Raw genomic sequence first — 12,511 nt, forward strand, 5'->3', positions numbered from 1 at the left:
TCAACATATGAATTCTGGAGGGACATTCAGTCCATAGCACTTATAAATCTTCGGAATGACATATAATACCTTGCAAAGATTCCAGGACACCAGTTGAATATTGTAAAATTCTTACATAGAAACAAAGCAATTTCAAGCCTTCCTCTGAAGGGACAGCTCAGGCATAACAGGTGAGAAAATGTAATGGAAGGAGCATAGCCCACTCCATCACCAGCCCATGGTTTTTGTTCAGTGTTTAGGTCCATGCTTTGAGTAACTCAAATTACTTACCTCAATAATATGCTCTTCTAATCATGCTCCCCTTATTTCTGTTTTGCTGTAGCACCTACCTTCTATTAGAAGTGGTATTAAAGTTACAAATAAATTATTGTTAGGTCATTTAATAATATTAAATTATATGAATGTTAATTAGTGATAACAAAGACAAAAGTTCACAAATTGGGAGACATTCCCCAATGATTTGCTGTGGAGATAGGTGGTGGGGGGTGGGAGGAGTTCATCTTCAAACACTTTGGGGTTTCCATGGAAATAATAATAACAAGAGCTACTGGAGCTACCATTTACTAAATAATTAGTTTGTGCCAGCCACGGCCCTGATTACTTTACAAACATGTTATTTATTGAATCTTCACCATAAGCCTATGAGGAAGGCATACTTTTCCAGGTGAGTAAACAGAATCTGTGAGCGGTTAGTATATTCCTGAGGTGACACAGCTAGTGAGCAGAAGAGCTGGGATTTAAATCCAGGGCAATCCAATGGCAAAACTGGAATTTTAACCATCATCCATCCTGCAATTTGGTGCTTTCCAGTTCCTAAACTCCTGGTCCGTATGCTTTCTATTTCTTACAGATTTGTTTCTTAGTCTTCTGGGAAATTAGAAATTGGCTATTGAACCTCTGCCTCTTCTTCCCTCTCCGAGTAACACAGACTTCGGTGTGAGTCAATCCCGCCTTTCCACCTTCTGCCATTCATGATTTTCTTATTTCCGTTCTGAGTCTAGATCCTGTTGTCCCATCTCTGTGTGAAGTATGTTCTTCATGCCATCTTTCTAGCTGAGCCACTCACTTGAAGGAAAGCTTAAACATCACACCACCCAGCAGAGCCTTCTGACGGTTCCCTGACTGCTTCTCCCTTCAGCACTTATCACGTGGGCCTATGCGTGGCCTTTCTCTGGTGTGTTCAGTTATCCTGTTTCATTTAAACTATCAACTCCTTGAAGATAATCATTATTGTTTTTATTGGATTTTGGGGGTAATTTTGGCCAGAACATATATGATTATTAAAAATAAAATAAAATTTAAAATTTGTTAGAGTTTACTTTTTTCTTTAATGTTGATTGAAATTTAAAGAGAAAGTGTAAATGACAGATTTTTTTTTCCATAGATTAATTGTATCAGATAGAGAGTTGGACTACATGACCTTTAAGTTTTTGTTTTTTGGGTTTTTTTTTTTTGGAACCTATTATTCCATCATTATTCTAGTACCAGCTCAGTGGCAGAAAATAGTGGGATAACATATGTGAGCAGGCTTCGAACTCGCTTGTAACCAACAGGATATTTATGAGGTGGGTCATTAAAGGTGATATAGCTACTGCCTTCTTGGCTGGAAAGCAACACTCTCTTTTACAGCCCTGAACTGCCCTATGAGCTATCCAGATATCCTGGGACCACAATGCTGTGAACTAACTCTCACGGGAGAAAGGCCACGTGGAGAACCCCTGAGACCACACGAGGAGGGAGACGCGCAGCCCCAGCCGCTGCAGTCCTCCTGTCCCTGCCTCAGTCTGCTGCTATGGCTTCAGTCACCGTCTGGCATCGCTAGCACGAAGGTCCCCAAGCCTGACTCGGAGAAACTGGAAGAACAGCCAAATGGTTTTTGTTGTTTTACTCCATTAAGTTGGAGGTAGTTTGTTAAGGAGCAATTGTAACTGGAACAGGTACATGTGTATTATTAAAAGACCCTGGCCAGTGCCACTCAATGGATTGAGCATCGTCCCATGGACTAAGAGGTCCTAGTTTGATTCCCGGCCAGGGCACATGCCTGGGTTTTCAGGAGGCAGCCGATCAATGTTTCGCTCTCACACTGATGTTTCTATCTCTCTCTTCCTTCCTCTCTCTCTGAAAAAATTAAATTAAATTTATATATATTAAATTTTATATATATATATATATATATATATATATATATATATATTAAAGGACTGGGAAGACCTGGGAGGGAAAGATCTGAAAATGAGAGGTTTGTGCTTTGGTAGTTTTTACAGAGCTAATTATATCATATAGGATATAGATTTCTGTGTGTGTGTGTGTGTGTGTGTGTGTGTTCGCACATGCTCAAGGATGTGTGTGCCAAATTGAGGAGGGGTTAGTAATCTGCATGTTCTATTTTGGGAACTCAGAAAAATAGGTTACCTAGGAATTCTATTTTTACTAGGACTCAAAGGTCTAGAGGAAGAAAGTATGAAAAAGATTGGGGATTGAAATCAAGGCTTATAGTATACTACAATTAATACTTACCACAAGACAGTGATGAAACAAAAACTGTATCCACCCTGCCCATGGTTTTGTTTTGTTTTTTTAAGCCAGCCTGACTATATTTCCCCACCGGCTCTCAACAGCAGCCTTGCTCTGGTGTTTGGAACAACTGCACTGGGACCCTTCTCATCCGCAGTCCTAGCCTCATCCCATCCCAGGTGCATTCTTGAGAAACATACCACAGTGTCTAACATTCCAGGCTCTAGAAAGACTGCCTGGTTTTTTGTTTGTTTGTTTGTTTGTTTGTTTGTTTTTATCCTCACCCGAGGACATTTTTCCATTTTTTGTTCAGATAGAGCGGGAGGGAGAGAGAGGAAGAGAGAGAGAGAAACATCGACGTGAAGGGACACATCGAGTGGCTGCCACCCGCACGACCAACCAGGACCAGGGACAAACTGCAACCGAGGTACGTGCCCTTAGCGGGAACCGAACCCGGGTTTCTCTGCACCACAGACCGACGCTCCAACCGCTGAGCCAAACCGGCCAGGGCGAGACTGCCTGGTTTTGAATTCTTGCTTCCTCATCTACTAGGTATGTAGCCTTGAGAATCCAATAATAGAGAAATTCTTTTCAAAAGGGAAAAAAATAAAGGGGATTTTCCAGAGCCCATTTGTCTAAAACAAACAGAGGAACTAATTAAGAGGAGCTTCAATGAGTGAGAGAGTAAAATGATATAAATATACAGGAAGTTATGAGCTGTCAAAAAATAAACATTCTGAACGCAAAAGTTAACCTAGAAAAACAGTGAAAGAAAGAAATCTCACTTCCTATGAAATCAGAAAAGTAAGAATGTTCTCTACATAAACTGGAAGAAAATGAAGAAATTAGTGTCTTTGAATCAGATTCCTTCTGTACATGTGATGTGTGCACCAAGATGTCCCCACATACAATAGCTTTGTACCTTAATTGTGATAGATAGATGACCCAGTACGGATAAAAAGTAGTAATGAAGCCCTGGCCAGTTTGGCTCAGCGGTTAGAGCGTCGGCCTGCGGTCCAGAGAGACCGGGTTCGGTTCCTGCTAAGGGCATGTACCTCAGTTGCAGTTTGTCTCTGGCCCTGGTTGGTCGTGCGGGTGGCAACCACTCTATGTGTCCCTTTCATGTCGATATTTCTCTCTCTCTCTCTCTCTTCCTCTCTCTCCCTCCAACTCTATCTGAACAAGAAATAGAAAAAATGTCCTCGGGTGAGGATTAAAAAAAAAAAAAAAAGTAATGAAGAGAGAAGGCAAAGCCCATTTTCAGACAAATATGGCAATAATAATAATAATAATAATAAACACTTGAACCTGGCAGGTGTGGCTCAGTTGGTTGAGCATTGTCCCATGTACCAGGAGGTCACTGTTTCAACTTCCGGTCAGTGCACAAGGCTGGGTTATGGGTTTGATCCCCAATAGGAGGTGTGCAGGAGGTAGCCAATCAGATGTTTCTATCCCTCTCTCTTTTTTTCTCTCTATAATCAATAAAAACATTAAAAAATAATAAAATATAAGCACTTGATAAACCCTAGGCAGCTTTAGTTCAAGGGACCCCTTGTCCCAATTCACCAGCAACTTGTTAGCCCCCTTCTTTGCTTTGTGTTGTCCAGACCTGGACTGTGTATCGAACAACCATAGAACCAAGCAGACCTATCAGATTCAAGAGATACCATTCACACACACAAGATAGGATAAATATTATTTGAACATGCACCCAAAAGTAAGCTTGCTTTTCTCACAAAATGATTTTACAGAGCATTTTCTGCTTCCCTAAGAGACCACAGAAATCAAATTATTTTTCCTTCCACCAGCAGTCATGCTCAGTCCCCTAGGATTCTGATAAGCAGTAAGTTTATACTACAGAAATAAAAACCCTCATCTGTTAAAAATTTTTTTTTCCTTTATTAATTTGAGAGAGAGAGAGAGAAACATCAATGAGAGAGAACATCGATTGGCCACCTCCTGCAATCCCCCAATGGGGATTGGGCCCACAACCTGGGCATGTGCCCTGGACCGGGAATGAACCGGCGACCTCTTGCTGCATGGGTTGACACTCACCCACTGAGCCACACCAGCCAGACAAAATCCTCATCTTTTAATATTGTTTGGGAAGTAGTAGGAAATAAAGACCCATGGAATTCAAATACTTTTTACCAGTATTATAGTATCAGTTAATGAAAATAAATTGGGTGATAACAATAAGAATGGGTTTGAAATGGAAAGTAGCTGCAGCCCTGAGGGGTCCCTGTTAAAGATACAAAATCTCTCACCTATTTGTTTTAATAAAGAAACCAAGAGTGATGGTTGTGCTATTTATTGTGCACAAAGGAGGAAAAGGGCATTCTAAAACTCTCTTCTGGCTTCACAAAGAAACCTCACAAACATTTAATTACCTTTCAAAAGGAGAGATGTCAGTTTTAATACAATTACTAGCAAATTATTAAGATAACTAATTAGAATCACAGATTGTTGGAGGTCGTAGGGAACCTTTCAGAGGACACAGTGACAATTTCTCCTCAAGTCTGGCTGTCTTTAAGACGCCTTTGTACAAATATCTTTCAGAGAGAGTTATATTAGGACAGAAAACAGTACAGGATTATATATCTTACATACCTATAAGAAATACTTTTATGCTGCTGAATACTGTCTGCTTCTCTGTAAGGGGAAAAGAAAGCCCCCTCTTTGCTTTTCTGAAAATGTTCAGGAGTAGTTAGCAAAGGGCAGGCCCGAGAAACCTAAACTTCTAAAGAAAAGCATGTTTGTTAGAACCTTTGGTGGCAAATAATAGAGACACAACTGAGCTGCATAAAGGGGGGAGGGGGAACTTATTGTGAGGAAGCAGATTGTCCCTCAGAACCCAAGGGCAGAGGTGGAGCAGGACCTCCACAGCCGACTGGAACCAGGGCCGGAGCAGCACTGGGAAATCAGGAGAGGCTCTCCACCCCATCCTGGTCCCCTTGCCAAGTCTCCATCTGTCTCCTCCAGAGGGCCGTGAGTCCAGCTTGATCCCCAGGCTGAGTATCTTATCCCTGAGAGAGGGGAAGAGCATCACAGTTTAGGAAGAATATAGCTTTATATGGAGGAGGAAGATGAGCACCAAATTCTCAAAAAATGGAGAAAGAGGGCGGTTCCCAGGAAGCTGGAGAACTGGGTACAGCAGATATTCTACAGATGCTTCTCCAACTCACAGGCAAATTTTTTGAAAAATTACTCTATCCAGGGTTATTGCATTTATACCTTTCACAGGTAAAGTCACCCGATCACATATATAATGTGTCTATATCAATACATTTCAGGCTTATTATCAGTGCTTATGTGTGATGGTTTGGTTTTTAGCACAGCAGTGACAGCCCCACTCAAATAAACTTATGTTCCTGTTTCAACTGATTTATTTGGGAAATACAAGTTTATATGCTAATGTGTAATTCTGACCCACGTCAACTCTCTACGATAAAATTAAAAGTGTGTTTTCAAGCTGATAAGCATAGGTAAGTACTGATTTTATCTTGTTTAATTAGGAGAACCAAGGGAGAGAAATGGGGGCAACCCACTTGGGTCCCCTCCCCACTGCGAGGAGTCTATTTTCAAATAAACTTTCCTTTCACTTAAAAAAAGGGGACGGGGAGAGAAATGGGGTAGAAGTGGCATTTTTTAATTTACCAGTTTGAGTACTGGTGTTTGATTTTTATCAGAGTGATCTATTTTCTTCTATCTATTTTATCTGAGTAATCTTTTTTTCTAAATTCCACAGATCTGAAATAAAAAAACATTTAGGAAACCATTCAGTAAAAAATTGCTATTGCCTGCCCTGGCTGGTTTGGCTTAGTGGTTAGAGTGTCGGCCCATGGACTGAAGGGTCACGGGTTCAACTTCGGTCAAAGGCACATGCCTGGATTGCAGGTTCGATCCCGGGCCAGGTTGGGGTCATGTGGGAGACAATCAATGTGCCTCTCTCACATTGATGTTTCTCTCTCTCTCTCCCCCTCCTTCCCTTCCACTCTAAAAATTAATTTAAAAAAATTCCTTGGGTGAGGATTAACAACAACAACAAATTGTTATTGCCTATGCTTTTCATCTATGGGAATGTTTGGAATTCCGCCAATATATAGAGAATTGGAGAAATTTTGATTACTCAAGAAAATGCCCATTCATTTATTAATCAACAAATATCTATTAAGTTCTTGCTATTGTCTGGTGTGTAGCATACAGTGATCAACAAAATAGACAAGTGTCTTCCCCTTCCAGAGATTATATTCTAGTGGGAGAAACAGTCAATAAACAAATAAATACATCAAATTGTCAGGTGGCAATAAACAATATAAAAAAATAAAAGCAGTGTAAAGAGGGAGATGAAAGAGGTGCTGGTTAAAGTAGAGTGCCTAGTCAAGGAAGTGTTTTTGAAAAGGTGATGTTTGACAAAAATCTAAAGGGAATGAAGGGAGTAAACCATGCCAACATTTGAGAGATAATGGGTTTTGAAGCTCTGCGTTTAGGTTAATTCCCAAACAAGCTCTAACAAACTTATTAAAATCATTAAGTGAATCTTCCTACAGGACATTCTTAGATCAGGCCATGAGTGCCCTCAACAGCCTGCCACTGCAGGCTCAACCCCCCCCCCCCCCCCTTATCCTCTTGCTGTCTTTGGCCACAAAGCACCAACCACAATGCTACGTGCCTCAGGGCTTTCCAAGACTTTCCAGAGTGTGCCACAACTCTTTCGTCAACCTTCGATGGCCATCCTCAGTGTGGCTAGGGTGGGGTGGGGGGTGTGGATATGCATGCAGAAACTTTTGTTCTCATTCCCATAGCTCCATCAGGTGCCCAGACAAGCCCTACAGTGTAATCTGAGTCATAGTGCACTTGTATACAGCAACTTCAAAATAAGTCCCCGAAGTGAATTCCCTCCCCCGCACTCAATATTCCAAATCCTCAAACACACACACACACACACACACACACACACACACAGAGGAGTGCTGCTTCCAACTGTGCCCAAATGGACACTCTGGCACTAATACCGACTGGCCTCCTATGTATACCTCATTTAGCTCTCACTAGTGAGCCTTTCCTACTGAATTTGCAGTCCCCGTGTTGTTGCAAGCTGGGTTCCCCAGGAGCCAACTCTGAGTTAGTGTGCATGAAGTTCATTAAGAAGTGCCTTGGGTTAGCACCCGGAGAAGCGAAGGAAGGGAAGGGAAGGGAAGGGAAGGGAAGGGAAGGGAAGGGAAGGGAAGGGAACAGAAATGAACAGAGAGAAGTCAAGCTGTGATTCAGCACCAGTGACAGCCTTGGATGACACCACAGGGAGCTCTAGAGCTGGAATGAGCCTTCAGAGCTGTCACAAGTTGGGTCAAGATGGCTAGACCTTTATGCTCCCAAACTGATCAGTTTTTTTGAGAAACCTCAGGACCCACAGAAAAGCCATGTGTACATATTCTGGCCACGGTCCCAGCCAAAAGCCCACATCTTCCTGTGCACATATGGATAAAGAAGCCTCAAGATGACTCAGCCACAGTCTCACTGAAACCACGAGACGGCTTAGTGGAGTCCCATCAGCCCCCAGAACCATGAGAGGTAATAATAAAAAATAGACTCTTGTTCTATGCTACTGCATTGGGGTGGTTTGTTCCACAGCTATAGATAGCTGAAACACTGAAGAATCCTTCCAAGGGACTGAGGCAGATTTAGCTCTACATTTTCTAGTCAGAAACACTAATATTATTGTCTTCAGATCTAACCATCATCTCAAATTTCCTGTCAAAATTTCTCTCAAGAGACGTTTATACCTTCAAAATACAATTCCAAGACCTGTGTTTGACCTCCCTGAGGTAGACAAGCAGATAATTTCCCCATGGTACATGGAATGTAGATCATGACCCTGAGGACACTAAAATAATAGCTTATTTTCTGTTTCAAGCATCCGCACTGCACTACAGAACCAAGTAGCTGTCTCTAGCGGGATATTGTGGTCTATTGCTTTTGCTTTTATCCACTTTCATTTACTAGTTTATTCTGGGACTTTGCTATAGGAAATAAAAAGTTAATTACTTTAAAGGAATAGACGAAAACAGTGAAAGAAAAAAAGTTTTTCTTTACATTGATGGAAGTCATTGGAGGATTGAAACAAAAGAATAATAACATGTTCTGATTTATATTTTTAAAACAATTCTGTTTTTGTTGTGTACAAAACAGAAGGGAGATGAGCTAGGAGGCTATGGTGCAGTAATCCTGAGGAAAGACGATAGACAAGAATCAATGGGATCTGATGATGGATTAGCTATAGAAGGTAAGAAAAGTAAAATGATCAAGGATGATTTCCGGGTTTCTGGGATGAGTAGTTGGAAGTAAAGGCTGAAAGAGAAGTGGAATTGGAGAGGAGGGAATGATCAAAAGTCTAGTTTTAGATATGTTCAAATGCTGATGTTTCCATGAATGAAAATATCAGGAAGGGGCTTTTGGATAATGCCCTCTGGAACCCCAAAAAGAAGTGTGTGCTGAAGGGAAGAAAAACATTAAGAGTACAATTCACATTGTAAATGTGCTTCTCCATTTGGTTTTGTTTAATCGGATATGCTTTTATTTTCTTTAGTGTCTTCAAAAATGATTGTTCAGCCTTACAGAAATGATGTGCTTTATTTGTAAGGTCGCCGTGAAATGCCTGCCATCTGCTGGACAGTCTTGGCGAGTGCTACACATATACCTCCAGTAACTGCCAAGATGAAGAACACAAAGCTTTTTAATATCTTCGTCTTACTAACAAACGTATACATCTTTATTTATGTTTCTCATTCGGGAAAATTGGTTGCTTTAAAACGAAATCACATCAAAGCGTGCAGCTTTGAAAAGGTTTATAAAATGAACCTTTAGTTTTATAAAGTAATAATACCAAGCGTAAGTATAATGTCAGAAACCATATTTTCTGGGAACTACATCAGAGAGGATGGAGTGTTTGGGCTCTTTAACAGAAAAGAAATTGACATCCCTACACCTAACCCAGGTAACAGCCAGTCTGTGCTGGAATTGACTTACACAGGCTCAGAAGAGCACATTTCTTCCCAAATTTATGTTCAGTGATTTTAGGTTGATAGCTTGAAATTGGCCACGGTAGACGTATTTATACTAAAAAATAAGAATGAAAAGTTTAAATCAAAGTTTTGTTTTGTTTTGTTGTTCAGAAAACTAGTTACTAGCCCATCATGCATATATCTCTTTTCTCTCAATTACACCAACTTTTTTTTTTAAGGGGCATTTTATGAAATACTTGTTTTTAAAAAAATTATTTTACATAAATACACATTTTGAAATTTGGGAGACCATAGAATCTTTTAGGAAAGCCTATTTAAGTTTTATGTTTTTCTTTTCTTTTAATTGGAAGAGCTCAAGTGACTTTTAAGAAGGTTATTATTATTAAAATTATTATATAAAAGTAATATAGCTCAAACTGTTGCAGTTTTAGTAGAACCATTATCAGTCCTGGCATTTGGATTTCTTATAATAATGATTGTCAGCTAATAGGTTTGAAGAATGACAATACAGCTCCAAAATTAGGGCCCAGAAACCTAAGAGCTTTATATATACTTCAATGGAGAAATATGTGCTTTGAGACTTTCCTAGTCTATTTTCAGAAGGGTGGACTGGAGAGATGTCAGTTTGTATTGTATTTGTCTGATGACTCAGAAATAGTCCCTCTGATGTTTTTTGAGAGCAGCGTGATCAGCTCACCTTTGCTTTTAGTTACATTGTCGTCAAGAGACCTAAATGATAAATGTGAGGGAGTTCACTTTTTAAAAAATCCAAATCTCTTCTTAACAAGTCCTAGACATAAAGCTATTAACTCGGGGGCTTTATGTTCAGTTGTCTACTGTGCCGCATTCTAAAACAGGATTTTCAGACTTTATGGGTTCCATAAACCCACAGATCAAAGAAAACGCAGCCCTCTGCTTTCTGAAACAGGAATGAATTGGCCCGTTTCATGTCAGCTGAGCTTCAACATGGCAGAGAAATTCTGTTTAGTAGAGGAATTCACAGGCTCCTTGTTAGCCTTCAGAGGAAAGAAGTGATAGTGTTCTATCATGGGTGCAGGTGGGTTGAGATAGGGATTCCAACAGAACGGGGATTTGAGTTAAATCATGTTAGGAGGCAAAGGAGACAGCATTATTGAATATTAAGTGTGACAACTGGAAACGTTTTGCTAATGTAATACATTCACAGCCAGGTAGATTCAACTTTCACTTCCTTGAGGACGGCTATTTTTGCATCTCCTACACCCAGCTTAATACCTCAGAAGGCATCTGTTCCTTTTTTAAAAAAATGTTATACAGGCAAAAATGAATGCAATTTTTCATTTAATTGAATGTCTGTTTTCCCCAGGAGACTATAAGTTCTATAAAGTCAAGAATCATATCTGTCTTATAAATACTATATCCCCAGTGCCTGGCATATAGTAGGGGATTCATAAATATTTATTGAATGAGCAAATAAAATATAGATATTAGATATGATATATTGGTATTAACAGTTATGAAGTCCAATAAAGGTCCTTTTAATTTTGTTTTGCAGATACTCTGGCTGACAGATGATTATGTAAAGGAGTTTAGGATGCTTATTCAATCATCTCATAATATACAGGGCTCTGATTTTGTAAGGGTCTCAATTTAATGTAGTAAGGAAATGTTCCTAGTTTCTAGAATTCTTGTCAGACACTAACTGAGGGGAAAACAATTCAGCTGTACTAATTAGAGAGTTATTCTTCCTACTCTTCATTGGAGAACATGAGGTCTGTGTTTCTCCTAAATTACTCAGTCATTGATTTCCTCACCTTTCCTATTCACAGAATGAAGGAACCTGAAATAAAGGCACAAGAACATGACTTATACAAGGTTATGTGGCTTTACTTGTAAATAGTTTATTCCCTTCTTAATAAACAGAATATCCATAGAATATCCATAGATATTCACAGCTGAATATCCATAGAAACATATGATCAATTTCTATAGGGAGTATGAAAACCCAGAATATTCAAGTTAGAGTGACTGAGCTTCCAAATTATCCCATCATTCTTAGCTTCCACGAGTAAAGATTCCTGTATACCAATACAAAGAGAATGATAACAGTTTATTTTGGGGGGTTTTCTTTTTAATACTTAGAGTAAACAAAATAAGATGTGTGGAAAAGGAAAAGGGACGTAAAATTATTGAGCACTCACCAAGTGCCAGGCAGCACATGGAAAGGTGTAGCACAGACATGTCTTTCTTGGATTTCTTCTCATTTCACTCTGTGGGACCATCCAACCATAATGTTAATTTCCGAGATTTGTCGTACTCTGTCTTTCCTTATGTAAAGGAAGACCTTCACATTTGAATGCTCAGACTTGCTGTTAAGGGTGTTCTCTGCAGTGTTCCTAAATTTAAAGTGGTTTCTCAGGAACTCACCTAGCTCTTCATTATTTTTTTTATAATTATTATGTTTTTTAATTCTTACTCGAGGATATTTTTACATTTATCTTCAGATAGAGTGGAAGGGAGGGAGAGAGGGAAGGAGAGAGGGAGGGAGGGAGGGAGAGAGAGGAAGAGAGAAAGAGAGAAACATTGACTTGAGAGGGACACATTGACTGGTTGCCTCCCACACAACCTGACCAGGCCAGGGATGAACTGCAACTGAGGCATGTGCCCTTGACTGGAATTGAACCCATGATTCCTTGGTCTGCAGGCCGATGCTCTAACCACTGAGCAAAACTGTCCAGGGCGCCCTGGCCGGTTTGGCTCAGTGGTTAGAGCGTTGGCCTGCGGTCCGGAGAGACCCGGGTTCGGTTCCCGCTAAGGGCATGTACCTCAGTTGCAGTTTGTCCCCAGCCCTGGTTGGGTCGTGTGGGTGGCAACCACTCGATGTGTCGCTTTCACATCGATGTTTCTCTCTCTCTCTCTCCCACTCACTCTATCTGAACAAAATATCGAAAAATGTCCTCGGGTGAGGATAAAAAAAAAAAAAAAACTGTACAGGG

This window comes from Molossus molossus, unplaced genomic scaffold, assembly GCF_014108415.1.
Source record: "Molossus molossus isolate mMolMol1 unplaced genomic scaffold, mMolMol1.p scaffold_m16_p_10, whole genome shotgun sequence".
Taxonomy (NCBI): Eukaryota; Metazoa; Chordata; class Mammalia; order Chiroptera; family Molossidae; genus Molossus; species Molossus molossus.